Raw genomic sequence first — 27,859 nt, 5'->3', positions numbered from 1 at the left:
AGCAGGAGTCCCTATAATAAAAGCAGATGTTTTGAGATCAGTTACATTTCTTCTGACAAAAATTAAAGACAGAAACAAAAGTTTAGCCTGAGGCTACAATTAATTGGGCAATAAGCCAGAGGCATATATGGCATAGACAGATTTAAACATTTCTCCCTTATATTAATACAAATACTAAAATTACAAATACTTTGATTCCAAATAAAACAAATATTTAAAAATTTTAATGAATAAACACTGGGGTCTACAGTAGTATTTGAAGGAGATCTCATAAACAGGTTTGTTTCTGAAGGTTAGAACTGATGGTCTAGAGAATTCACTTCATTCCAGAGAGAGAAAGAGAGGAATTTCTTAGGTTCCTTCAGGAATGTGTCTAGCTTTGCCTCATCTTTGTTTGAACTATGGATACAGCAGAAGAAAACATGAGGATTTCACAGATTTAAGGTGCAAAAAGTCACTGGGTTCTCTAAGAAGTCTGGGATTTTTCTGCTGGAAAAATACGTTTGTTGAGAAAAAATGAGTTGGAGGAGGCTGTTATTGAAGTGAAGCAGAATTGTTTTTACTAATCTGCTTATTACCCACTCTGTAGTGTGGAAACACATTATTCGTACACAAGGTCCTCTTACTGTTCCGAGAATGCAGTGGAAAGAGAACAGATTAGTTTTTCTCCCTCAGAAAACAACCACTATAAACATCCTACCTCAGATGAGATATTGCCTAATTATTTTAAAAAGACAGTGAAAAATCATGGATGTAAATGTTTGCTACAAAATAAATACATGCTAGAAACAGAAGCATCTGGTTCACAGCTATATTAGAGCTACCTGTGTTCCCTGTCACAGAGATTAAAACAGAAATGTCCAATACAATCATTCACAGCATGGGAGAGGGGAAGTTGAAGGATGGAAAGGCCAGGCATAAAAGGATTTCAGAATTTCAGTCCATAAGGACGTGGCTTTGTGCATTGTCTGTTACTGTGAGCAAGGTGAAGTTTGGAGAATGAAAACGTGCAGCAATAAGGGCTCCTTTGTCCATCTCACCTCTCCAGATGCCAAGTTTCACACATGTTGCATTTTAATTGAAAGGTTGATACAATGTTTTTTAAAGAACACTTTGCGGTGTTTGAAATGACAAAGGCTGCTGTGACAAAAAAGCAGGGAAAGGGAATTTTTTTAAAAAAAAAGCAAACACACCAACAAAAACCCCACAGAAAAGCAAACAACAAACAAACAAAAAACAGGAAGAATTCAAACACCCTGGGCTATGACTACTTCCAGGAAGGGGCTATAAGAGGAAGTTGGAAATTCTATTTGCTTTGCAACTGTGGGTTTCCCAGACTGCTTCCTTTCTAAAGTATATTACTCTGCTTTTGGTTCATGAACTTATCCATTTCTGTTTTCTGGAACAGCTACGTATTTTCTTTATCTATCATCTATCTATCTACCTGCCTATCATCTATCTATCTATTTATTATCTATCTTTTCTACCGTTCACTATCAAGAGCTTGGGTCAAGCAGGATAGAATTCCAATGTATGTTCACTCTACCATTTAAAACAAGAGCTCTCATAGGCATTCTCCAACACACCATAAACCTGAGCTTTCTAAAACAGGGTGTGGCAAACTACCATGCATGGACCATGTCTGACACAGTCTGCGTTTGTAAGTAAAATTGTAATGGGACACAGCCAATACATGTGTTACATAATGTCTCTGGCTACTTTCATGATATAATGGAAGAGCTGAGTCACAGCTCACTATAACCTCAAACTCCTGGGCTCAAGTGATCCTGCCACCTCAGCCTCCTAAGTAGCTTGGACTACAGGTGTGCACCGCCATTCCAGGCTTGTCTAACATTTTTATGTGTTGCTTCATCCAGTTTGCTAGAGTTTTTGAAGATTTCCATCTTCATTCATGAGGAATAATAGTCTGCACATTTATTTTCTTGTGATGCTTTTGTCTGATTTGTTATCTGGGTAACACTGGCCTCAAAAATGAATTGATGTTTTCCTGCTTCTCTGCTTTGCAAGTGTTTGTGAAGGATTGGTTATTCGTTAAGTGTTTAATAGAATTCACTAGTGAAGCTATGTGAGCCTGGGCTAGACTGATGAAGAGTTTTCGTTAGTCTAATCTATTTACTTGCTGTATGAGTACTCATATATTCTATTTCTTCTTGGTTTACTTTTACAATTTGTGTATAGCAGGGAATTTGTTTCTAATTTGTAGTATTTCATGCTTCTAGGTTCTCATGGAAGTTGAGATGTAAGAATAAAAATAATGTTGGGAGAAGGAAGTTGTGGACAATCCGTGAATATCCCAAAATCTGTTGTACGAAGGTTAAGATCTTTTTTGCCATACTTAATACTCATATTTACAGTGTGAGACAAATGTAATGTTGCATATAAATACAACTAGGAAAATATGCCATTTGTCTTAGTATTTAATCAAGATGGAAGTCTGGGCCTACCTCCTCTCTTTCATTAATATGTAGACAGGACACCAACACAGATTTGAATGAGGACAAACAAAATGTTAGCAAATGAAGAATGGCATGAATTGGTTAAAATGTGATGAAATAGAGTGGTGAATATTTACATAGAATCCATGACGTGTTAGGTGCTATTTCAAGCTACTTGCACATACAGTTTTAACACCAATGACATTAAAATGTATAACACAAAGATTCATATAAATAAAAATTACAACATTGAAAATAATATTAGGTGACACTAAAACTGTCATAGAAATACACATTTATGTAAAATATAAAGTAACATCAAGTATTAAATAAATTTTAGAAACTTTGATTACTGATCAGATGAACAAGTGATTAGCCTTTTTATCCAGTAAACAAGGCATACATATTATTTTCAAATTCCAGAGACAAATATTTTAAATATTGAAGTTTAAGACCTAAAAATGTATCACTGACTTCATGGAAGTAGATATTCACTAGGTGATATTTTCTAGGCTCTCTGAAATTACATCAGAAAAATGTGAATTAGAATATAACCCATAAATAATATCTGGCCACATATAAAGTAATTGAAGATCAATTTAAATAACTATTGGATTAAGAAATAGAGACCGATGTAAATTTACAGGGTCAGGGAGGATCTAAGGAGGAAGCATTGACACTGGAACCCAAGGGCCTGGGATTACAGAACAGATTCTACCAGTGCTAACTTACTGCTCCAGAGAAAACATCAATTCTGTTCATGTGCAGGTACTATTCTTCAAGAAAGGGATTACAACTTCAGAAATGTGTTCAAAATGTATCCATACTTTGACGTATTAATGAAGTAATCACATTCTACGCATAACTACTCCATATGGAATATTGGGGAGAGGGTGTTCCAAATAAACAGACTGAGGATTTCAATGTCTGCTAGAAAATATCTAAGTAAAATATTTTACTTATGTGGAAAGTGTGGATGTTTGGGCATCAAAAGTTTCAAGAATCCCTAAAATGTACAATGGAGATGAGGAGAAAATATCAGAATTCCTCAGCACCAGAAATGAGGCAAGAAAAAATTCAGGGGAGTTGTAAATGTGAAAAGTCAACGGCTGGTCCCACAGCAACGTTGATAACCTTGTGCCAGAACAACTGGAATAAATACATAAACATGCACATTGAAAATATTTACAATATGAGATCTCCCTCATGTGAGAACTGAATTACAAAGATTGAAGCATATAAGAAAATAAGCTACCAGAATTTAAGCTACCAGAATAAATTCAATTACGCATAAATTTCTGATATTTTTTTTTTTTTTTTTTTTTTTTTTTGAGACACAGTCTTGCTCTGTCGCCCAGGCTGGAGTGCAGTGGCGCAATCTCGGCTCACTGCAAGCTCCGCCTCCCAGGTTCACGCCATTCTCCTGCCTCAGCCTCTCCGAGTAGCTGGGACTACAGGCGCCCGCCACCACGCCCGGCTAATTTTTTGTATTTTTAGTAGAGACGGGATTTCACCGTGGTCTCGATCTCCGACCTCGTGATCCGCCCGCCTCGGCCTCCCAAAGTGCTGGGATTACAAGCGTGAGCCACCGCGCCCGGCCTAAATTTCTGATATTGAAATTGTCACAAATGTTTGAGTTGCTAGTGGAAGACAAAGGACATATAATCTTGGGAGTCCTAGGGCCTTGCCCACTGCCAGTCCCTCTCCACACTACTACAGCTGATGCTTTCTGGAAAGCACCACCTCCTGGCAGGAGGCCAACCAGCACAAATAGAGCATTAAGCCACCAAAGCTAAGGACCCTCACAGAGTCTATTGCACCCTTCGCGACCTCCACTGGAACAGGTGCTGGTATCCATGGCTGAGAGACCCATAGATGGTTCACATCACAGGGCTCTATGCAGACAACCCCGAGTACCAGCCCAAAGCCAGGTAGACCTGCTGGGTGGCTAGACCCAGAAGAGAGACAACAATAAATGCACTTCGGCTCACAGGAAGCCACGCCCATAGGAAAAGGGGGAGAGTACTATGTCAAGGGAACACCCCATGGGACAAAAGATTCTGAACAACAGTCTTCAGCCCTAGACCTTTCCTCTGACAGAGTCTACCAAAATGAGAAGGAACCAGAAAACCAACCCTGGTAATCTGAAAAAACAAGACTCTTCAACACCCCCCAAAAAATCACACCAGTTCATCACCAGTGGATCCAAAGAAGAAATCACTGATTTATCTGAAAAAGAATTCAGGTTACTTATTAAGCTAATCAGGGAGGGGCCAGAGAAAGGTGAAGCCCAATGCAAGAAAATCCAAAAACTGATACAATAGGTGAAGGGAGAAATATTCAAGGAAATCAATAGCTTAAATTAAAAAAAAATAAAAAAATAAGGAAACTTTGGATGCACTTTTAGAAATGTGAAATGCTCTGGAAAGTCTCAGCAATAGAATTGAACAAGTAGAAGAAAGAAATTCAGAATTAGAAGACAAGGACTTTGATTTAACCCAATCCAATAAAGACAAAGAAAAAATAATAAGAAAATATGAGCAAAGACTCCAAGGAGTCTGGCATTCTGTTAAACGATGAAACCTAAGACTAATCGGTGTACCTGAGGAAGAAGTGAATTCTAAAAGACAGGAAAACGTATTTGGGGGAATAATCAAGGAAAACTTCCCCGGCCTTGTGAGAGACCTAGACATCCAAATACAAGAAGCACAAATAACACCTGGGAAATTCATTACAAAAAGATCTTAGCCTAGGCACATTGTCATTAGGTTATCCAAAGTTAAGACAAAGGAAAGAATCTTAAGAGCTGTGAGACAGAAACACTAGGCAACCTATAAAGGAAAACCTATCAAACTGACAGCAGATTTTGCAGCAGGAACCTTACAAGATAGATGGGATTGGGGCCCTTTCTTCAGCCTCCTCAAACAGAACAATTATCAGCCAAGAATTTTGATCACATGGATACAAAACTCTTGGCTGATAATTGTTTTGTTTGAGGAGGCTGAAGAAAGGGCCCCAATCCCATCTAGCTTGTAAGGTTGCACACATATGTTTATTGCGGCACCATTCACAATAGCAAAGACTTAGAGCCAACCCAAATGTCCAACAACGATAGACTGGATTAAGAAAATGTGGCACGTGTACACCATGGAATACTATGCAGCCATAAAAAATGATGAGTTCATGTCCTTTGTAGGGACATGGATGAAACTGGAAAACATCATTCTCAGCAAACTATCACAAGGACAAAAAACCAAACACTGCATGTTCTCACTCATATGTGGGAATTGAACAATGAGAACTCAGGGACACACGAAGGGGAACATCACACTCCAGGGACTGTTGTGGGGTGGGGGGAGGGGGGAGGGATAGCATTTGGAGATATATCTAATGCTAAATGAAGAGTTAATGGGTGCAGGAAATGAACATGGCACATGTATACATATGTAACAAACCTGCACATTGTGCACATGTACCCTAAAACTTAAAGTATAATAATAAAAAAAATAAAAAGAGAGTTTTGTATGCAGCGAAACTAAGCATCATATATGAAGGAAAGATACAGTCATTTTCAGACAAATCCTAACAGAATTTGCCATTACCAAACCAGCACTGTAAGAACTGCTAACAGGAGCTCTAAATCATGAAACAAATCCTGGAAACACATCAAAACACAACTTCATTAAAGCATAAATCACACAGGACCTATAAAACAAAAATACGAGTTAAAAAGCAAAAACAAAAAACAAAAACAAAGTACAGAGGCAACAAAGAGCATGATGAAAGCAATGGTACCTCATTTTTTAATACTAACATTGGTTGTAAATGGCCTAAATGCTCCACTTACAAGATACAGAACCACAGAATGGATAAGAACTCACCAACTAACTATCTGCTGCCTTCAGGAGACTCACCTAACACATAACAACTTACATAAACTTAAGGAAAGTGGTAGAAAAAGGTATTTCATGCAAATGGACACCAAAAGCGAGCAGTGGTAGCTATTCTCCTATGAGACAAAACAAACTTTAAAGCAACAGTAGCTAAAAGAGACAGAGACAGTATATAATGGTAAAGGTCTCATCCAACAGAAAAATATGACAATCCTAAACATACGTGAAGCTAACACTGGAGCTCCCAGATTTATAAAACAATTACTAGTAGACATAAGAAATGAGATAGACAGCAACACAATAACAGTGGGGGACTTCAATAGTCCACTGACAGCACTAGACAGGTCATCAAGACAGAAAGTCAACAAAGAAACAAGGGATTTAAACTATACTTTGGAACAAATGGACTTAACGGGTATATACAGAACATTTCATCCAACAACCACAGAATACACATTCTATTCAACAGCACATGCAATTTTCTCTAAGATAGACCATACGATAGGCCATAAAACGAGTCTCAATAAATTTAAGAAAATTGAAATTGTATCACGCACTCTCTCAGATCACAGTGGAATAAAACTGAAAATCAACTCCAAAAGGAACCTTCAAAACCATGCAAATACATAGAAATTAAATAACCTGCTCCTGAATGAGCATTGGGTGAAAAAAGAAATCAAGATGGAAATGTAAAAAATTTCTTCAAACTGGATGACACAACTTATCAACACCTCTGCGATACAGCAAAGGCAGTGCTAAGAGGAAAGTTTATAGCCCTAAACACCTACGTCAAAAAGTCTGAAAGAGCACAAACAGACAATCTGAGTTCACATCTCCGGGAACCAGAGAAGCAAGAACAAGCCAAACCCAATCCCAGCAAACAAAGGAAATAACCAAGATCAGAGCAGAACTAAATGAAATTGACACAACAAAAAAATACAAAACATAAATAAAATAAAATCTTGGTTATTTTAAAAGATAAATAAAATTGATAGACCATTAGCAAGATTAACCAAGAAAAGAAGAGAGAAAATCCAAATAACCTCACTAAGAAATGAAACGGGATATTACAACTGACACCACTGAAATATTAAAGACTATTCAAGGGTACTATGAACACCTTTTGGCACATAAACTAGAAAACCTAGAAGAGTTGGATAAATTCCTGGAAAAATACAACCCTCCTAGTTTAAATCAGGAAGAATTAGATACCCCAAGCAGGCCAATAAAACAAGCAGCAAGATTGAAATGGTAATTTTAAAATTACCACCAAAAAAAGCCGAGGACCAGACAGATTCACAGCAGAATTCTATCAGACATTCAAAGAATGTCTTCTTTCATTCAAAGAAGAAATGATACCAATCCTTTTACACTATTCCACAAGACAGAGAAAGAAGAAACCCTCCCTGATTCATTCTGTGAAGCCAGCATCACCCTAATACCAAAACCATGAAAGGACATAACCAAAAAAGAAAACTACAGACCAATATCCTTGATGAACGCAGATGCCAAAATCCTTAACAAAATACTATCTAACTGAATCCAACAACATATCAAAAAGATAATCCACCATGATCAAGTGGGTTTCTTACCAGTGATACAGGAATGGTTTAACATATGCAAGTCAATAAATGTGATAAACCAAATAAACAGAATTAAAAAAAACTCACATGATCATACCAACAGATGTAGAAAAAGTATTTGACAAAATCTAGCATTGTTTTATGATTAAAGCTCTCAGCAAAATAGGCATACAAGAGACATACCTTAATGTAATAAAAGCTGTCTATGACAAACCCACAGTCAACATAATACTGAATGGGGAAAAGGTGAAAACATTCCCTCTGAGAACTGGAACAAGATGAGGAGCCCACTCTCACTACTCCTCTTCAACATAGTACTGGAAGTCCTAGCCAGAGCAATCAGACAAAAGAAGGAAATAGAGGAAATCCAAATCAGTAAAGAGGAAGTTAAACTGTCACTGGTTGCTGACGATAGGATCTTTTGCCTTGAAAACCCTACGGACTCCTCTAGAAAGCTCCTAGAACTGATAAAAGAATTCAGCAAAGTTTCCAGATACAAGATTAAGGTACACAAATCAGTAGCTCTTCTATACATCAACAGCTACCAAGCAGAGAATCACATGAAGAACTCCATCCCTTTTACAATAGCTGCAGAAAACAAAAAAGAAAAAAAAACAAAACTTAGGAATATACCTAAGCAAAGGAATCAAAAGACCTCTACAATGAAAATTACAAAACACTGCTGAAAGAAATCATAGATGTAGCCAAGCATAGTGGCACATGCCTATAATCCCAGCTACTCGGGAAGCTGAGGCAGGAGAATCGCTTGAACCTGGGAGGCAGAAGTTGTAGTGAGCCGAGATCATATCATTGCACTCCCACCTCAGCAACAAGAGCGAAACTCCCTCTGGGGAAAAAAAAAAAAAAAAAAAAAAAAAAAAGAAAAGAAATCATAGATGACACAAATGGAAATGCATCCCCATGCTCATGGATGGGTAGAACCAATATTGTGAAAATTACCATTCTGTTAAAGGCAATCTACAAATTCAATGCAATCCCCATCTGAACACCACCATCATTCTTCACAGAATTACAAAAACAATTCTAAAATTAATATGGAACTAAAAGAGAGCCATGTAGCCAAACCAACGCTAAGCAAAAAGAACAAACCTGGAGGCATCACACTACTTGATTTCAAACTGTACGATAAGGCCATAGTTACCAAAACAGCATGGTACTGGCTTAAAAACAGGCATGTAAACAATGGAACAGAAGAAAGAACCCAGAAAACACAAATACTTACAGCCAACTGATCTTCAACAAAGTAAACAAAAACGTGAAGTGGTAAAAGGACACCCTTTTCAACACATGATGTTGGGATAATTGGCGAGCCACATGTAGAGGAATAAAACTGGATTCTCATCTCTCACCTTATATAAAAATCTACTCAAGATGGATTAAGAACTTTAACCTAATTCCTGAACTATAAAAATTCTGGAAGATAACACTGGATAAACCCTTCTAGGCATTGGCATAGGCAAGGATTTCATGACCAAGAACCCAAATGCAAATGCAATAAAAACAAAGATAAATAGCTGAGACTTAATTAAACAAAAGAGCTTTTGCATGGCAAAGGAAACAGTCAGCAGAGTAAATAGACAACACACAGAGTGGGAGAAAATCCTCATAATCTATACATCTGACAGAGGACTAATATCCAGAATCCACAACAAACTCGAACAAATCAGTATGAAAAAAACAAACAACCCCATCAAAAAATGGGCTAAGGACATGAATGGACAGTTCTCAAAAGAAGATATGCAAATGGCCAACAAACATAAATAAAAACACTCAGCATCACTAATGATCAGGGAAATGCACATCAAAACCACAATGCAATACCATCTTACCTCCTGCAACCCAAAAATAAAAAAACAGTGGATGTTGCTGTGGATGCAGTGCACAGGGAACACTTCTACACTGCTGGTGGGAATGTAAACTAGCATGCCACTATGGAAAATAATGTGGAGATTCCTTAAATAACTAAAAGTAGAACTACCATTTGATCCAGCAATCCCACTACTAGGTATCTACCCAGAGGAAAATAAATCATTATTCAAAAAAGATACTTGCACACGCATGTTTATAGCAGCACAATTCACAATTGCAAAATCGTGGAACCAACCCACGTGCCCATCAGTCAACAAGTGGATAAAGAAACTGTGAGATACATATATATATATAAAATGGAATACTATGTAGCCATAGAAAGGAATGAGTTAACAGCATTTGCTGTGACCTGGACGAGATTGGAGACTATTGTTCTAAGTGATGTAACCCAGGAATGGAAAATTCAACATCGTATGTTCTCACTGATATGTAGGAGCTAAGTTATGAGGACACAAAGGCATAAGAATGATGCAATGGACTTTGGGGACTTGGGAGGAAGAGTGGGAGGGAGGCGAGCAACAAAAGACTACAAATATGGTGCAGTGTATATGGCTTGGGTAATGGGTGCACCACAATCTCACAAATCACTGCTAAGGACATTACTCATGTAACCAAATACCATCTGTACCCCGATAACTTATGAAAAAATAAAAATAATAAATGAAAAATAAGGTTGGGCACAGTGGCTCACGCCTGTAATCCCAGCACTTTGGGAGGCTGAGGCGGGCGGATCATGAGGTCAGGAGATCAAGACCATCCTGGTTAACACGGTGAAACCCCATCTCTACTAAAAAAAATACAAAAAATTAGCCAGGCGTGGTGGCGGGTGCCTGTAGTCCCAGCTACTCAGGGGACCGAGGAAGGAGAATGGCATGAACCCGGGAGGCAGAGCATGCAGTGAGCAGAGATTGCGCCACTGCACTCGGCCTGTGCGAAAGAGTGAGACTCTGTCTCAAAAAAAAAAAAGAAAAATAAAATATAACACACCAAGAAGGTAAAGAGATAACCCACAAAATGGGAAAAAAATTATTACAAACTATCCATCTAACAAAGGATTAATAACTGCAATATATAAGAAGCTCAAACAACTCTACAAGAAAAAAATCTAATAACCTGGTCAAAAATGGCCAAAAAGATTTGAAGATCTATTTCTCAAAAGAAGACATACACATGGAAACAGGCATATGAAAAGGTGCTCAACATCATTGATAGAGAAATGGAAATCGAAACTGCAGTATGATATCGTCTCACTGGAGTTAAAATGGCTTATATTCAAAATACAGGAAATAACAAATGCTAGCGAGAATTTGGAGAAAAGGGAACCCGCATTTACTGTTGACGGGAATGTAAATTAGTACGACCACTATAAAGAACTGTTTGGAGGTTCCTCAAGAAACTAAAAATTGAGCTACCACATTATCCAACAATCCTACTGTTGGGTATATACCCAAGAGAAAGGATATCAGTATGTTGAGATATCTGCACTCCTGTGTTTGTTGCAGCACTATCTACAATAGCTAAGATTTGGAAGCAACCTGAGTGTCCACCAAGAATGGATTAAAAAATGTGGTACATATACACAATGGAGTACTATTCAGCCCTAAAGAAGAATGAGAACCAGTCATCTTCAAGACCATGGATGGAACTGGAAATCACTGTGTTAAGTGAAATAGCCAGGCACAGAAAGACAAACATTGCATGTTCTCACTTATTTGTGGGATCTCAAAATCAACCCACTTGAACTCATGAACATGGAGAGAAGGATGATTACTAGAGGCTGGGAAGGATAGTGGGGAGCTAGAATGAGGTGGGCATTGATCATGGGTACAAAAAATAATTAGAATGAATTAGAGCCGCCATTTGATAGCACAATAGGGTGACAATGGTCAATAGTAATGTAATTGTGCATTTTAAAATAACTTAAAGAGTGTAATTAGATTGTTCACAACTCGAAAAATAAATGCTTGAGGGGATGGATGTCCCATTCTTTGTGATGTGATTATTTAACTTTGCATGTCTGTATCAAAACATCTCATTTATGTTATAAATATATACACCTATGTACCCACAAAAATTAAAAATTAAAAAATTATAAGACACGACAATTTGAATTTTGTGTAGGTAATGTTATTACTTGTATAAATATATTCCACTACTTGCTTAAATATATTACACACAAATATGCAAATATTGCTTGGCTATACTAAACAGTTATTCATTGCTCATCCCAATTTTAAACTTTACTGTGTTCCTTATATTTTCTTTCAGTAAATCTGACACATTGATTTTAGAAGTATCATAGGATTTACAATAACATTGCACAGATGTGAGGAAAAAAGAATACAATAAAAATCCTTAGAGGTCATATGGGTTGGTAAGAGTATAAAAGAAAACTGAGTCCCATATGATACATTAAAAACATAAATCAGGATGTACATCTCAGCTCTCACCAGGAGACGTGGCAACCAGATTGTCCTTGGGCTGAGGGTGAAGTCCCTGAGCACTCTGAAACAGACAATGCAAATCAAATGCATTCTCATTGTGCTTGCTAGACCTTCAAAATTGTGTAAGTCCCTAAGCATATATATAATCATGAGTAGCTGTGGGGAAAATAACACCATTAAATGTAACAAAAGACTGATCACAAATACTGCAGATGCTTAGATCAGATGTCTGAAGCAAAGAAAGAGTGTAATAAAAAATGATTTAAAGAAAATAGAACTTGATAAATCTGTTTCTTCATCTTCATAATGTCAAATTTGTTGAGATTTTTAAAAAATGGCATGATTTGTCTACAGATCTTTGTACTCTGGCTTAAATTAAATGCATATACAACTTATATAATAAAATACTGGGCTGTTTTATTATTATATTGATAATTTCTTGGTCAACACTATTTTGATCATATTCTACAAACGGCACTGTAAGATCTATGACTGGTTATCAACAACATAAAGTGACTATGAGAGTTTCATGTGACAGATGAAGGAAGGTTGGTTAGTGCAGTGGCAATAGTCAGCAACCTGAGAAACTGAGCTCACAATTTTAGAAAAGTGTTATTCTTTCTAACTAGATATTTCCATGAAAAGAATCTTGTGAAATGCAGAAATGCCAAAAGAATAATTATGATAATAACCAAATAACTAAAATACGTCTCAATTTCTCTGACAATTTCACTTAATGCAGGGTGCAGCCAGAATCACAATGTTTACTAACATAGACATTTTTGATCTCGAGACATTTAATTCTTAGCTTGTTGAGGAAAAAAGTAGTAGAACTGTTATTGCAGAGATAAAAGACAGAAATCCTGCCTGGTGATAGGTTTTTATCTCATTATTGAAGAATATATGAGCAGGCAGGGCATGGTGGCTCAAACCTGTAATCCCAGCAGTTTGGGAGGCCAATGTTGGAGGATCACTTGGGGCCAGGAGCTCAAGACTAGCCTGGGCAACATAGCAAAACCCTGTCTCTACAATTTCTTTTTAAACTAGCCGACTGTGGCAGCATATGCCTGTAGTCCCAGCCGCTAGGGAGGCTGAGGTGGGAGAATGGCTTGAGCTTAGGTGTTTGAATCTGGAGTGATCTGTGATTGTGCCACTGCACTCCAGCAAGAATGACAGAGCTAGATCCCGTGTACAAATATACACCTATTATATATATTGTCAATGACCAGTCACAGGTCTTACAATGCTGTTCATACAATATGGTAAAAATGATGTTGACAAAGAAATGATCACAATAATAATAATAAAAGCCCTGTGTGTTATTTTATTATTTAAGTTGTTCATAAATTTAATGTAAATGAGGTACAGTAATGAAGATCTGTAGACAAATCATGTCATTTATTTTTTTAATCTCAACATAATATAACTTTTTTTTTTTTGAGACAGAGTCTCACTCTGTTGCCCAGGCTGGAGTGCCGTGGCTAGATCTCGGCTTGGCTCACTGCAACCTCTTCCACCCTGGTTCAAATGATTCCTCTGCCTCAGCCTCCCAAGTAACTGGGATTACAGGTTCCTGCCACCGTGCCTGGCTAATTTTTATATTTTTAGTAGAAACGGGGTTTCACCATCTTGACTAGGCTGGTCTTAAACTCCTGACCTCGTGATCCACCAGCCTTGGCCTCCCAAAGTGCTGGGATTACAGATGTGAGCCACCGCACCCAGCCAACATTTCTTTTTTAAAGTGTGCAAGCTCTTTGACCATCATATCTATGTGCATCACTGTGATAAGATAACCAGAGCAACTGTTTCCACCGTGGAGTTGGGAGGAGATAAAGACACATCCTTTGTGCTTCGGGTGCTCTTATCAGGATCAGGGAGGACCCTGCACTCTGATTTTATCTCTCTTAAATGTGCAAAGTACAGAGATTTTTATCATGAATAATTTTAAGAGAAATTAAAAATTCTATAATGTTCAAGGACATGCAGGTTTTCTATTGATCATGTTTCTTCTTGATATTTTTAGGCCCTGGCCAGCCGCAAATGAATAATCTCTATCATCATCATTGTGTTCCTTTGTGTTTTAACCTTTCTTGATTCCATTCTCGCTACCTTTTATTTTGAAGAAGAATAGACACAGAAAACACTATCCCTACCAAATGCAAAAAAAAAAAAAACCTAAAATTATAAATATTAACATTTACAAGTCACATTTGTGAATATATATTTTAATTAGGAAATTACAATTTTAAACTTTCAGAGGAAATGGTAGTAATATAAAACAGCGGCATTTTTATAGTAAGGAAGTCTTATATTTTGCAATTATTCTCTCATCACCAAATAGTGTTACCTAAGTTAATATATGACCAATTTAATAAGTTTAGTTTTAAAAAACACAAAATTACAAAACAATTAATACAATATTTGAAATCATGATGCATATTGCCAGCCTCCCTTCAGGTAAAGTTCTATTAACTCTACAAAAATTTTATAAATGGCAGATGTTACATTTCCAGATAGCTTTGTGGCAACCAAAAAAGGATTTATTAGCAATTTTTATATCACATTGTGACAAAATATTATTTGTGATAAACATTGTTATGTATTTAAAACATCTCATGTATTAGGAAATCATACTTTAGATGGGGCCAAGCTGGCTGATTAGAAGCAGCTGTGGCCTGCGGCTCTCACGGAGAGCAGTGAAAACTGCGAGTGAATTCTGCACCTTCAATTGAGGTATCCAGGTTCTTGCATTGGGACTGACTAGGCAGACAGCTTGACCCACAGGGAGTGAGGAAAAGCAAGTGGGGCGATGGCCCACCCAGGTGTGGCACGGAGCTAGGGGAGCCCCCACTCGCAGCCAAGGGAGGCGGTGAGTGATTATGCGACTCTGCCCGAGAAACCATGCTTCTCCCACGGATCTTTGCAACCTGCAGATCAGGAGGTCCCCTGGTGAGCTCAGCCATGGCCTTGGGTCTGAAGCACAGAGCTGTGTGGAGTCTCGGCGGAGTGCTCGCTGGCTCACTGGGGCATGCATGGAAACCCAGGAGTTTTACATCCTCTGCCCCGAGAATTCCGCAAAGTGAGAGACAAATCCATGCATTCCCCTAGGAAGGGATCTGAAGCCAGGGAGCCAAGTGACATCATTCTGAGGCCCACTCCCACAGCACCTCATAAGACCTATTGGCTGGGAATTCCAGCTGGCCAGCAGCAGCAGGCTGGAGACAGCCGGAGATGGACCAAGTTCCCGAGGGGAGGGCAGCCGCTATGTCTGTGGTTTGAGTTGGCCGCTCTAGCCTGCTGGCGCCAGGGACCAGGAGGAGTTCCCCATAACAGAGCACAGCTGCTGAGCCTGATCGTGGCCAGGCTGCTTCTTTAAGTGAGACCCAAATCCATCCCTCCTCACTGGACAGGGCCTCCCCATCGGAATTTTAGCAACTCCAGCCAGAGTTCTATGGACAGAACTCTGATTTCTCCCTGGGATGAAGTCCCCAGGGAGAGGGGTAGCTGCTGTCTCCCCAGTTCAGCCGACTGAGCCTTTCCAGCCTGCTGGCTCTGGAGACTCCTGGGGATCAGCACAGCACACTTGCTCTGCCAAAGGGCAGCCAGACTGCTTCTTCAAGCAGTCCCTGATCCTATTCCTCCTGACTGGGCAAGACCTCTCAACAGGGGTCTCCAGACACCTCCTACAGGAGCTTCCAGCTGGCATTAAGTCAGTACCCCCTTGGACTGGTGCTCCCAGAGGAAAGATCAGGCTGCCATCTTTGCTGTTTCGCAGCCTTCACTGGTGATACCTCCAGATGCAGGAAAGACTGAGGTGATGAAGGTCAAGAGTGGACCCCCAGAAAACCACAGCAGCCCTAGGGAAGAGTGGTCTGACTGTTAAAAACAAACAGAAAGCAACAACAACAATATCAACAAAAAAGACCCCACAAAAGCCCCATTCAAAGGTCAGCAACGTCAAACATCAAAGGTAGATAAGCCCACAAAGATGAGGAAGCATCAACACAAAAACGGTGAAAACTCAAAAAGGCAGAAAGCCTCTTCTCCTCTAAATGACAACAACACCTCCCCAGCAAGGGCACAGAACTGACCCCAGGCTGAGATGGCTGAATTGACAAAAGTGGGCTTTAGGAGGTGGGTAATAACAAACCTCACTGAGCTAAAGAAGCACATTCTAACTTAATGCAAGGAAGCTAAAAATCATAAAAGAAATTACAGAAGCTGACAACCAGAATATTCAGTTTAGAGAGGAACATAACTGACCTGATGGAGGTGAGAAACACAATACAAGAACTTCACAATGCAACCACAAGTATCACTAGCAGAATAGGCCAAGTGGAGGAAAGAATCTCAGAACTTCAAAACTATCTGTCTAAGACAGGAAGAGAAACATAGAGAAAAAAAGAACAAAAAGGAATGAACAAAACCTTCAAGAAATATGGGATTATGTAAAAAGACTGAACCTAAGACTGATAAGGGTACCTTGACCCACCACGATCAAGATGGCTTCATCCCTGTGATACAAGGTTGGTTCAACACAGGCAAATCTATAAATGTAATTCCTCATATAAACAGAACTAAACACAAAAACAACACAATTATCTCAACAGATGAAGAAAAGGCCTTCAATAAAATTCAACATCCCTTCATGTCAAAAACTCTCAATAAACCAGCTGTTGAAGGATCACACCTCAAAATAATAAGAGCCATATATGACAAACCCACAGCCAATATCATACTGAATGAGCAAAAGCTGGATGCATTCCCCTTGAAAACTGGCACAAAACAAGGATGGCCTCTCTCACCACTCCTATTCAACATAGTACTGGAATTTCTGGCCAGGGCAATCAGGCAGGAGAAAGAAATAAAGGTATTTAAATAGGAAGAGAGGAAGTCAAATTATCTTTGTTTGCAGATGACATGATCCTGTATCTAGAAAACCCCATCATCTCACCCCAAAAGCTTCTTAAGCTGATGAACCACATCAACAGAATCTCAGGATACAAAATCAATGTGCAAAAATTGCTAGTATTCCTATACACCAACAACAGTCAAGAAGAGAGCCAAATCATGAATGAACTTCATTCACAATTGCTACAAAGAGAATAAAATACATAGGAATACAGCTAACAAGTGAAGTGAAGAACCTCTTCAAGGAGGACTACAAACCACTGCCTAGAGAAATCAGATAGGACACAAGCAAATGGAAAAGCATTTCATGCTCATGGATAGGGAATTAATTCATTAAAATGGCCATACTGCCCAAAGTAATTTATAAAAGAATTCAGTGCTATGCCCATTAAACTACCAATGACATTCTTCACAGAATTAGAAGAAACTATTTTACAATTCTTATGAACCAAAAAAGAGCCCAAATAGCCAAGACAATTCTAAGCAAAAAGAACAAAGCTGGAGGCATCACACTACCCAACTTCAAACTATACTATATGGCTACAGTAACCAAAACAGCATGGTACTGGTACAAAAACAGACACATAGACCAATGAAACAGAATAGAGAACTCTGAAATAAGACCATACACATACAACCATCTGATCTTTGACAAACCTGACAAACACAAGCGATGGGGAAAGGATTCCTTATTTAATAAATCATGTTGGGAAAACTGGCTAACCATATGCAGAAAACTGAAACTAGACATCTTCCTTACACCTTATACAAAAAAATACCTCAAAATGGAATAAAGATTTAAACGTAAGACCTAAAACCATGAAAACCCTGGAAGAAAACCTAGGCAATACCATTCAGGACATAGGCACGGACAAATAATTTATGACTAAAACACCAAAAGCAACGGCAACAAAAGCCAAAATTGACAAATAGGATCTAATTAAACTAAAGAGCTTCTGCACAGCAAAATAAACTATCATCAGAGTGAACAGACAACCTACAGATTGGGAGAAAATTTTTGCAATCTGTCTGACAAAGGGCTAATATCCAGAATCTACAAAGAACTTAAACAAATTTACAAGAAAAAAAAAACCCCATCGAAAACTGGGCAAAGGAAACTAACAGACACTTCTCAAAAGAAGACATTTATGCAGCCAACAAACATACGAAAAAAAAGCTCATCAATACTGGTCATTAGATAAATGCAAATCAAAACCGCAATGAGCTACCATCTCACACCTGTTAGAATGGTGATTATTAAAAAGTCAGGAAACAACAGTTGCTGATGAGGCTGTGGAGAAATAGGGATGCTTTTACACTGTTGGTAGGAATGTAAATTAATTCAGTCATTATGGAAGACAGTGTGACAATTCCTCAAGGATCTAGAACCAGAAATACCATTTGACCCAGCAATCCCATTATGGGGTATCTACACAAAGCATTATAAATTATTATACTATAAAGACACATGCACTGTATGTTTATTTCAGCACTGTTCACAATAGCAAAGACTTGGAACCAACCCAAATGCCCATCAATGATAAATTGGATAAAGAAAATGTGCCACATATACACCATGGAATACTATGCATTTATGTCCTTTCCAGGGACATGGATGAAGCTGGAAACCATCATTCTCAGCAAACTAACACAAGAAAAGAAAACCAGACCAGGAGCAGTGGCTCACACCTGTAGTCTCAGAACTCTGGGAGGCCGAGGTGGGGAGTTTGAGACCAGCCTGACCAACATGGAGAAATCCCGTCTCTACTAAAAATACAAACAATTAGCCAGGAATGTTGGCACATGCCTGTAATCCTAGCTACTTGGGAGGCTGAGGCAGGAAAGTCACTTGGACCTGGAGGCAGAGGTTGTGGTAACCCAAGATCATGCCATTGCACTCCAACCTGGGCAAAAAGAGTGAAATTTTGTCTCAAGAAAAAGAAGAAAATAAAACCAAATGCTGCATGTTCTCGCTCATAAGTGGGAGTTGAACAATGAGAACACATGGACACAGGGAGGGGAACATCACACACTGGGGCCTGTTGAGGGGTGGGAGGCTGGGGGAGGAATAGCATAAGAAGAAATACCTAATGTAGATGACAGGTTGATGGGTGCAGCAAACCACCATGGCACATGTATACCTATATAACAAACCTGCATGTTCTGCCCATGTATCCCAGAACTTAAAGTACAACAAAGAAAACTTTACATAAATGCATAAAGTCTAGAACAGCTAACATATTATAATGAAATGTCAACTATAATCCCAGCTCAAAGAGAACACCATAAAATTATGAAGGGCCTTCCACAAATCTCTAAATTTATGTCCTCATAAGATTATATTTCTATTTCTTCTGGAATAATTTCCTTATTTTAGCTATGATTTAGTGATAGATGGTAATTATGAGGAGAACATTCTAACACTCCGCTGAGAAAATTCTGCCTCATTTCACCACACACCTGAGTCTTAAGCAGTCACTTCTAATGTAGCTGAATAATAGATACTCACCCAGCTGAGTCTATGAGTTGAATCCATGTATGTGAGATAAGGCCCCCAAGGAGTGGTAATAAGCTGGGAATGCCATCAGCTCATCTTCCTTCAGGTCTATATTTGTCATTGTCACTTGTAGAAGCAGGACAGCCCTGGCATTGGGGTTGTTAGAAACAGAGAGTATCAAAGGGAAAGCTGAACTTCCCTAATTTTTGGGAAACAGCAGATTGGAAACAGATGGGCTCCAGCGTTTTCTGTGAGGTCATTGTCCCAGGTAGCCTTGTCAGGACCACATTTCTTGTCAGCAAAACAGAAGTCAAACGATATTTCTACCTTCCAAGACAGTAGAACACAATGTCAGATTTTCTCATGGATTCCCACAAGTTCAAGAAAGTTTCATGGCCTTATTTAACTGCTTAAGCATTTCAACTAAAAAAATTATTTGTCTTTCAAATACACAGGAATCTGTTTGGAAAAATTTTAACCAGAAAAAGTCAGAATTCTAAAGTAAAAAATGCATAAGGCCATCAAAATTTAACCAGAAAAAGTCAGAATTCTAAAGTAAAAAATGCATAAGGCCATCAAAATTTTTTACAGCTTTTAATTTAGATGTCAACGGGGAAAAAACATTCTCTGAAGTTTGCTTTTATACCATTAAAGACTTATTTTTTATTACCAGCAATACAGGGTGACTCATTCAGGTTGAATCTTGAAGGTAAACTTTAACTTAATTTTAAGTTTTGGCTAATTTTTAAGCATTTATCAGTCACCTACCATGATATCATCTCAGAAACCAAAATCTCAATTTAATTTAGACCTTCAAAATATTAAAACAAAACATTAAATACTTCAAAATAATATTCATGTAGAGGCTTACATATGTGGAGCAGGAATCTCCATGTATTACAAAGTTTATGAGAACATAACAAATGTTGATACACACATTAATTCTGAAATAAAAACTTACAACAAATAAAACTGTAACAAATCAAGAAAATTTTGTAGGTTATACATTTTATGTCTAAAAATATAGATATTAAACCCTCAAGGATGGATAAAAGAAATCACAAAATAGAAAATATCTAGAGACAAATTAAAAATATGAAATATCAAAAGAGATACATCAAAAACCATAGCATAAGGGAAAGATTTATATCAATGATTCTAAAAAATAAGATACCGAATCAACAACTTTACTCGTAAGGAACTAAAAACAGAGGGAAAAAGAGGGACAACTAAAAGAGGGACAACTAAAAGCTAGCAGAATTTAATAAATGATAAAGACGACAGTGGAAATAAGTGAAATAGAGAACAGAAAAATATCAAAAATCAACAAAACCAAGTTTGTTCTCTGAAAAAGATCAAAACTGACAAAATTTTATCTAGATCAACCAAGAAAAAAAGGGAATACTCAAATTACTAAACTCAAAAATAAAATGGGTACATTACTAACAAATTTTTGGAGTAAAAAAGCAATGTAGGAGAGGACCATAAGGAACTATACACTAAAAAATTGAATAACCTAAATAAAATGAACAAATTCCTAGAAACAAAAAACCTACTAAGACTGAATCAGAAAAGTTGAATAAACCTATTCAGCAAGGAGATTCAGCAGGAAGATGGCATCAGTAATCAAAAACCCAGCAACAAAGAAAAGCCTGGACCACATGGCTTCACTGTTGAATTCTACCCAACGTTTAAAGCAGAATTAACACCAGTTTTTCTCAAACTTTTTCAAAACGTTGAAGAGGAGGTAACATTTTCTAACTTATTCTATGAGGCCAGTATTACCCTGACACCAAGCCAGACAAAGGTACCATAAGAAAACTACAAACAAACATCCCTTACAAATGCTGATGCAAAAATCCTCAACAAAATACCAGCAATTCCAATTTTGCAGTACATTAAAAGGATTATACACTATGAATGAGCATAATTGACTCCTGAAATAAAAGTATGTTTCAACACATGAAAATCAGCGTAATATCACATTAACATAAAGGAAAAAACCCTCATGTGATCATCTTAATCAAAGAAGGAAAAGCATTTGTCAAAATTTAACCCACATTCATGATAAAATGTTCTTAATAAGCTATAAAAAGGAATAAAGCACCTTAACATAAGGTTATATTAAAAAAAACACACAGCTAACATTATAATGAGACTGAATGCTTTTACCCTAAGAGCAAAATCAAGGATTCCTGCTTTTGCTACTTCTATTTAATACAGTACTGAAGGTTCTAGTTAGTTAGAACAATAAGGCAAGTAAAATAATAAAAGATATTCCAATTTTTAAAAAAATAAAATTTTCTGTTCGCAGATGACATAATCTTATATATTAAAAATCTTTTAGTTTCTGTGAGATAAACTATCAGATGCAATAAATAACATTCAGCAAAACTGCAGGATACAAAATCAACACATAAAAATTGGTTTTATTCTGAAGAAGAAATCAAGAGAACAGTATCATTTGATAGCACAAAAGAACAAAATACTTAGAAACCAACTTCACCAAGGAAATGAAAAACCTGTACAGCAAAACTATAAACATTGCAGAAAAGTATTAAAGATGACACAAATAAATGAAAAGACATCATGTTTACGGACTGGAAGACAAAACCTTGTCAAGATGCCATTGTCTATAGTCACCTACAGATTCAATAAAATCACTACAAAAATTCCAATATTTGCAAAAATAGAGAAACCTATTCTAAAATTCCAATGAAATCTCAAGAAACCCCAAGTAGCCAAATCAAATCTTAAAAACTAACAAAGTTAGAGGACTAACAACTCCTGGTTTCAAACTTACTGCAATGCTTCAGTACCCAAACCGAGGCTGTACCAGCATAGACACAGACATAAAGACCAATGCAATAGAAATAAAGAACCAAAAAATATGGTCATGATTTTTAACAAGAGTGTCAACACTATTCAATGGGGAAAGGATAGTATATTTTAAATGGTGTTAAAAATGAATATTTACATGGAACACAATAAAGTTGGACCCTTTACACCGTATAAAAAACTTAATTTAAAACGGACAAAACATCTAATTGTAAGCGCTAAAACTATAAAACCCTTAGAAGAAAACATAGGAAAAATGTTTCATAACATAGAATCTGGCAATAACTTCTTGGATATGACAGTGAAAGCACAGACAACAACAACAAAAAAAAATACATAAAAAGATTCATCAAAGTGCCAAGCTTGTATGTATCTGAAGTTATAATCAATAGATTGAAAATACAATTCACGGAGGGAAAAAATATTCACCATTATGTATTTGGTAAGTAATTAATATCCAGGCCACATAAAGACCTCAGCAACAACAAAACAATCCAATTTAAACATAAGCAAAGGTTTTAAAATACACATTTCTTTAAAGAATATATACATACGACCAGTAAGCACAGTATAAGGTGCTGAGCATCACTAATCATGAGAAAAATGTAAATCCAAACCACAATGCAATACCAACTGACACGTAAGTATAGCTGCCATCATAAAAACCGCCACCAGCAAACCAAAGCAACAAAGCCCCCAAGAGCAGCAAATGCTGGATGTGGAGAAGTCAGGACTCCTGCACACTGCTGGTGGGAAAGTAAGATGGCACAGCCACTGTGGAAAACAGTAATCACCGTATGATCCAGCAATTCCACATCTGGGTATATACCCCAAAAAACTGAAAGTGGGAATTTGCACACCCCTGTTTATAGCAGCATTCACAAGAGCCAAAGGGTAGAAAAGGCCCAAATGTCCATCTTCAGATGAATGGATAAGCAAGTATGATCAATACACACAATGGTATATTATTCAGCCTTAAAAAGAAATTATAATACATGCTACAACATAAACCTTGAAAAGATTAAAACAAAAAAAATGCAAATACTCCATGCTTTCCACTTTTATAGCATACCTAGAGCAGTTAAATTCATAGACACAGAAAGTAGGATGTGGTTTCCAGGGGATGGGGGAAAGGGAAAGGGGAGCTATTGTTCCGTGGATAGAGTTTCACTTTGGGATAAGACAGGTTTGGAAGGGATAGTGGTGATAGTTGCACAACAATGTATTTATACTTAACGTACTTACATTTTCTGTTACACATATTTTACCACAGTAAAAAAATTGGCAAGTATTTAAAAATCTACATGTTTCTTTGAACTGTTTCTTTACATCCCTTGTCCATTTTTCAATTTGGCTGTTGGTCTTTTAATAATTTAGGATAGCTACATAGCTACATGTATATAAATTTATAAATATATATAAATTTATACATACATAAATATATATATATACATACATAAATATATATATATACATATATACATACATAAATATATAAATATATACATATATAAATATATAAATACATATAAATATATATATATGTATATATTACCCAAATTAGCTTTTTGTCTGTCATGTATGTTGCAGATCTATTTCCCCAGTCTGTTGACTTTGACTTTGAGGCATTTTTCTCGCCTATAAAGTGTTAATTTTTATGGAGTCAAATGCATCAGTCTTCTATTCAAAGACTTATTTATGGGTTTGGTGTTTCAGTTTAGGATGATAAAGAAGTTATAGATATGGATAAAGGAGATGGTCGTATAACACATTATACTGGACGCCACTCAACTGTACATTTAAACATGGTTAAAATGGTAAGTTTTATGTTGTATATATTTTAACACCAAAAAAGGGCCAGGCTTAGATGTTTATATGTTAGGCGTTTGGAGTACCTCTAACATTTATTCCCCACCAGGGCTCTAATTTATAAAACACCCACACAAGAAAAGTAGATACTGACTTCCCAAATCTCCTTACAAGTCCCACAGCAGGGGCTGTCTGGGAAAGCTGAGGTGGAAAAAGTCACATAAACTTGAGGTCAGTGTGAGACCCGCCATCTGCCACCCTGGAATCAGATGGAGGAAGGCATGCTGCAGGCTGAGCTGGAGGATGAGCTGGGCTGGCAGAACAGTCCTCCCACGACCCTAGACCTGAAGTGCTCCCACATGCTCTCATGCATGTGTCAAACCAAGAAAGCAGCTAGGAGGGTAACACAGCTACCTGTATACAGGGAGCTATGAAATATCTGAGCTGCGCAAGTGAGGCACAAGGAGACAGAAGCAGTCTGACATTTACACAGTGACCTGGCTCAAATTATTTCAGGCTCTCATTAACCAGGCGAGCTCCGCTTTCTCTCTGAGGTAGGTAAACTTGAGGAGGTAAAGTGGGAGTTGAGGAAAATGGAAAAGAAAGCCTGGCAGTATTTCTTCTGTTATAAGTAAAAAGTAAAACATAGATGCCGTTTCTCAGGGCCCAAATGTTAGGTGAAAAAATGTTTTTCATCTCAGTCATGTGATGTGGACTTTAGCAGAGCAGGACACACATGGTCATTTATCCTTTCCCTCTGCATGTTGTGTGCTTTTTCAGTTTATAATGCACCTGGATCCACTTGCCTCATCACACTAGCTGCAAACAAGGCCACTGAATGTCACAACAGGTGGCCAGCATGTCTGTGAAGGGCAGAAACTGGGGCAGCCAAACAGCTGGCAGAGGCCAGCTAGTAAGTACCCAATCCCACTCCATAGAGGACTCCACACTTAAAAGATAAGCAAGTGTCAGGCTGCCTCACTAGTTATCCCCCCAAATAAAAAAATAAAAGTAACCCCTCCAGGGAACATGTGTGTGTGTACACACAAAAGTACATGCACAGCTACATGCAAAGGGGAAAGGCTGGGAAGGAACCAAATCCACTTCTGAACACCAGTTACTTGTGGGGAAGGGACAGGTGAAGCCAACTGTCAGCATTACTCACCTTTTTGACTGATGAGCTTGCATCAATTTTGGCAATTTCTCATAAAAAGGCCATTTTCACTCCTTGGGTGATCACCCAGGTCCTGCAAAACGGAGCCACCAACAACCACCTGCACCACTTCCCATGAGGCCAAATAATGGCTTCCCTCAAAGCTCAGACCTCCCACCCACCTCCCAGTCCTCTCCCATGCAGGGGGCTACTGGCCTCCTGGGGTGCAGGGGTCCAGGCCAAACCCAACCCCCAGATGGTTGGTGAAACCAGCCCGTATCCAAGGGCCTTTCCCCCACCTGGGCCGTGTGTCCACTGCATAGATAGGCCTGTGCTTGCTCCCCTAGGACAGAGACTCCCTTTTCTTCCATTGGAATGAGGGATGGGGAGATTTGATGGTGTCCTGTACAGGTTGGATGCTAATCTGCTGTGGTGCTCTTGGAGAAGCTTGCCTGAGTTCAGCACTTTCTCAGCACGTGGTGTTTGCTGCCCCTTCAAGCTGCAGGAGTCCCAGAAGGTAAGTGCTACTGCAACCCCCATTTACTGGTGAACAGAGGTCAGGTGATCTGCAGCCGGCCAAGCAGCTGCTAAGTGGCCAACAGGCTGGATCTGCATCTCATTAGCGGAGGCCCTGCCTGGATGCTGGGGCTGCCCTGCGACTCCCTCCTCCTCCTCCTCCCTCCACAGCTCTCCCTGCTTCTATCCACAGCTGTGCTCCAGGTGGGGAACACCTATGGATGCACCAGGGTGCAACTACTCAGAGTCCAGTGTGCAGAAGGGCCCCTGCTCTATGCTGTTTCCATATCCAAGCCCAAGTTTGTCTAGAGCTTCAGCAAATCCAAGCCTCCCTGAATTCCCTACAAGACCAAACTGAGCCCTACAACCCCCACCACTCTGGTTAGCTGCCAGTCCCAGCCCCTGTTCCCTCCTGGGCCACTGTCTGTACAGTTCTGAAGTCCTGCAAGAATGTTGAGATCCTAAGCCGACTCTCACCCAAAGACGTAAACAACCAGGGGCCTCCAGGTTACAGAACATACCCAGACAGGTTCTGCTGCCTGTAGGCTTGATGTCCTTCCCCTACAACATGCCATGCTTGCCAGGCTGGAAGAGGGGCTCCAGAAACTTGGGAAACCTGGGCCTGTAGCTGGCATATGGAAAAGAGGCCTGGAAAAGCACCACTCCTGTCCATGAAGCCCCCACATGGAACCAGGTAATTGTGAAATACATGGGCACACAAGCCTGACCCCCACTCAGACCCAGGTGGGAACTGCAGCAGTGACTTGTCCCCTCTGCCACTCTGGCTGTACCACTACAGGAGGGAGGAACATCTAGCTCCACACGTGAGTGGAGACACTAGGTGTGAGCAGGTTCCAGGGGTTGCTGTAGCTGAACCTTCCCAACCAGGTCCACGCAAGGCCATCTCAGATGGGTGTGCACCTGGGTTGGGCAAGGACACCCCTCAGACAGTGAGCGCCACTGAGGAGGCAGTCACAGAGGCCCCTTTTCCTGCTCCTAGAACAGGTTGGGGGAGTATGGGGGACCTCTTCCACCTTCCAGCAGCTTCCAGGAGCCATTTCTTTCGAGATGAGACACTCTCCTGCCTGCCTGTTCCCATTTGGCTGCAATAGACCATTACCAACATTTCGAGAACAAAAAGGGGCCTCACCTATTTTCCCTGACATGTTGGAGGCAGGTGGGCATGCCCAGGGGACCTGGGGTAGATCCTGTACATCTGCCCACCCCAAGGCTATGCTGGCTTCATCTTATCTGTGGGGTCGGGTGGGGGGTGGGAATTACCAAGAGACCATCACACAGGCCTTGGACAAGTTCTACAAGAGCCAGGGAGAAGAGCACTGTCCGTGCATGCTGCCCAGCACCCAGATCACACACACATCTCTCATTTGACTGCTTTCCCAAAGCAGACTTTTGCCGTCCAGGCTCCCCAAGCAGCCTGAGGAGGAGACTCTGCCAGGCTGAAGGGCCTGTCCCCAAAGGTGCCACCCTCACCAGGCTCATCCTATCTTGGATTATTTTTGCCCTGAAGTTTTGGAGTGGCAGACAGGGAGACAGCAGACAGTATACATTAGCCACCCTTTCCAGAGAGCATCAGTCCTCCAGATTGGGGCAGATCAGACCTCCACTCAGGCGTTTTTCTCACTGGTTGCCAGTTGGGGGAAACAGCATTTGTGAGCACCGGCCTGTCTCCCCAGGTCCTGTTCAGAAACCCCATCTGTGCCTTTGGAGAGACTGCCCTGAGCACACAGGCCCAGCAACCACCATCTACAGCCCCCAAGACCTAATCCCCATCTACATAGCGTTCAGTGCATGTTAGCAGACACTGGGCTTGATTCCTGCCCAGTAGTCCCTGCCAGATATCCCATGCCC

General features: G+C 39.2%; 1 pseudogene; it reads left to right on the top strand.

Moving 5' to 3' along the window:
- Nucleotides 1-27,859, top strand: part of LOC134733238 (putative ankyrin repeat domain-containing protein 19) — a 259,365-nt pseudogene that overhangs the window by 172,366 nt on the left and 59,140 nt on the right.

This window comes from Symphalangus syndactylus, chromosome 17 (genome assembly GCF_028878055.3).
Source record: "Symphalangus syndactylus isolate Jambi chromosome 17, NHGRI_mSymSyn1-v2.1_pri, whole genome shotgun sequence".
NCBI lineage: Eukaryota > Metazoa > Chordata > Mammalia > Primates > Hylobatidae > Symphalangus > Symphalangus syndactylus.
This window is presented reverse-complemented; position numbering and strand designations above follow the sequence as displayed.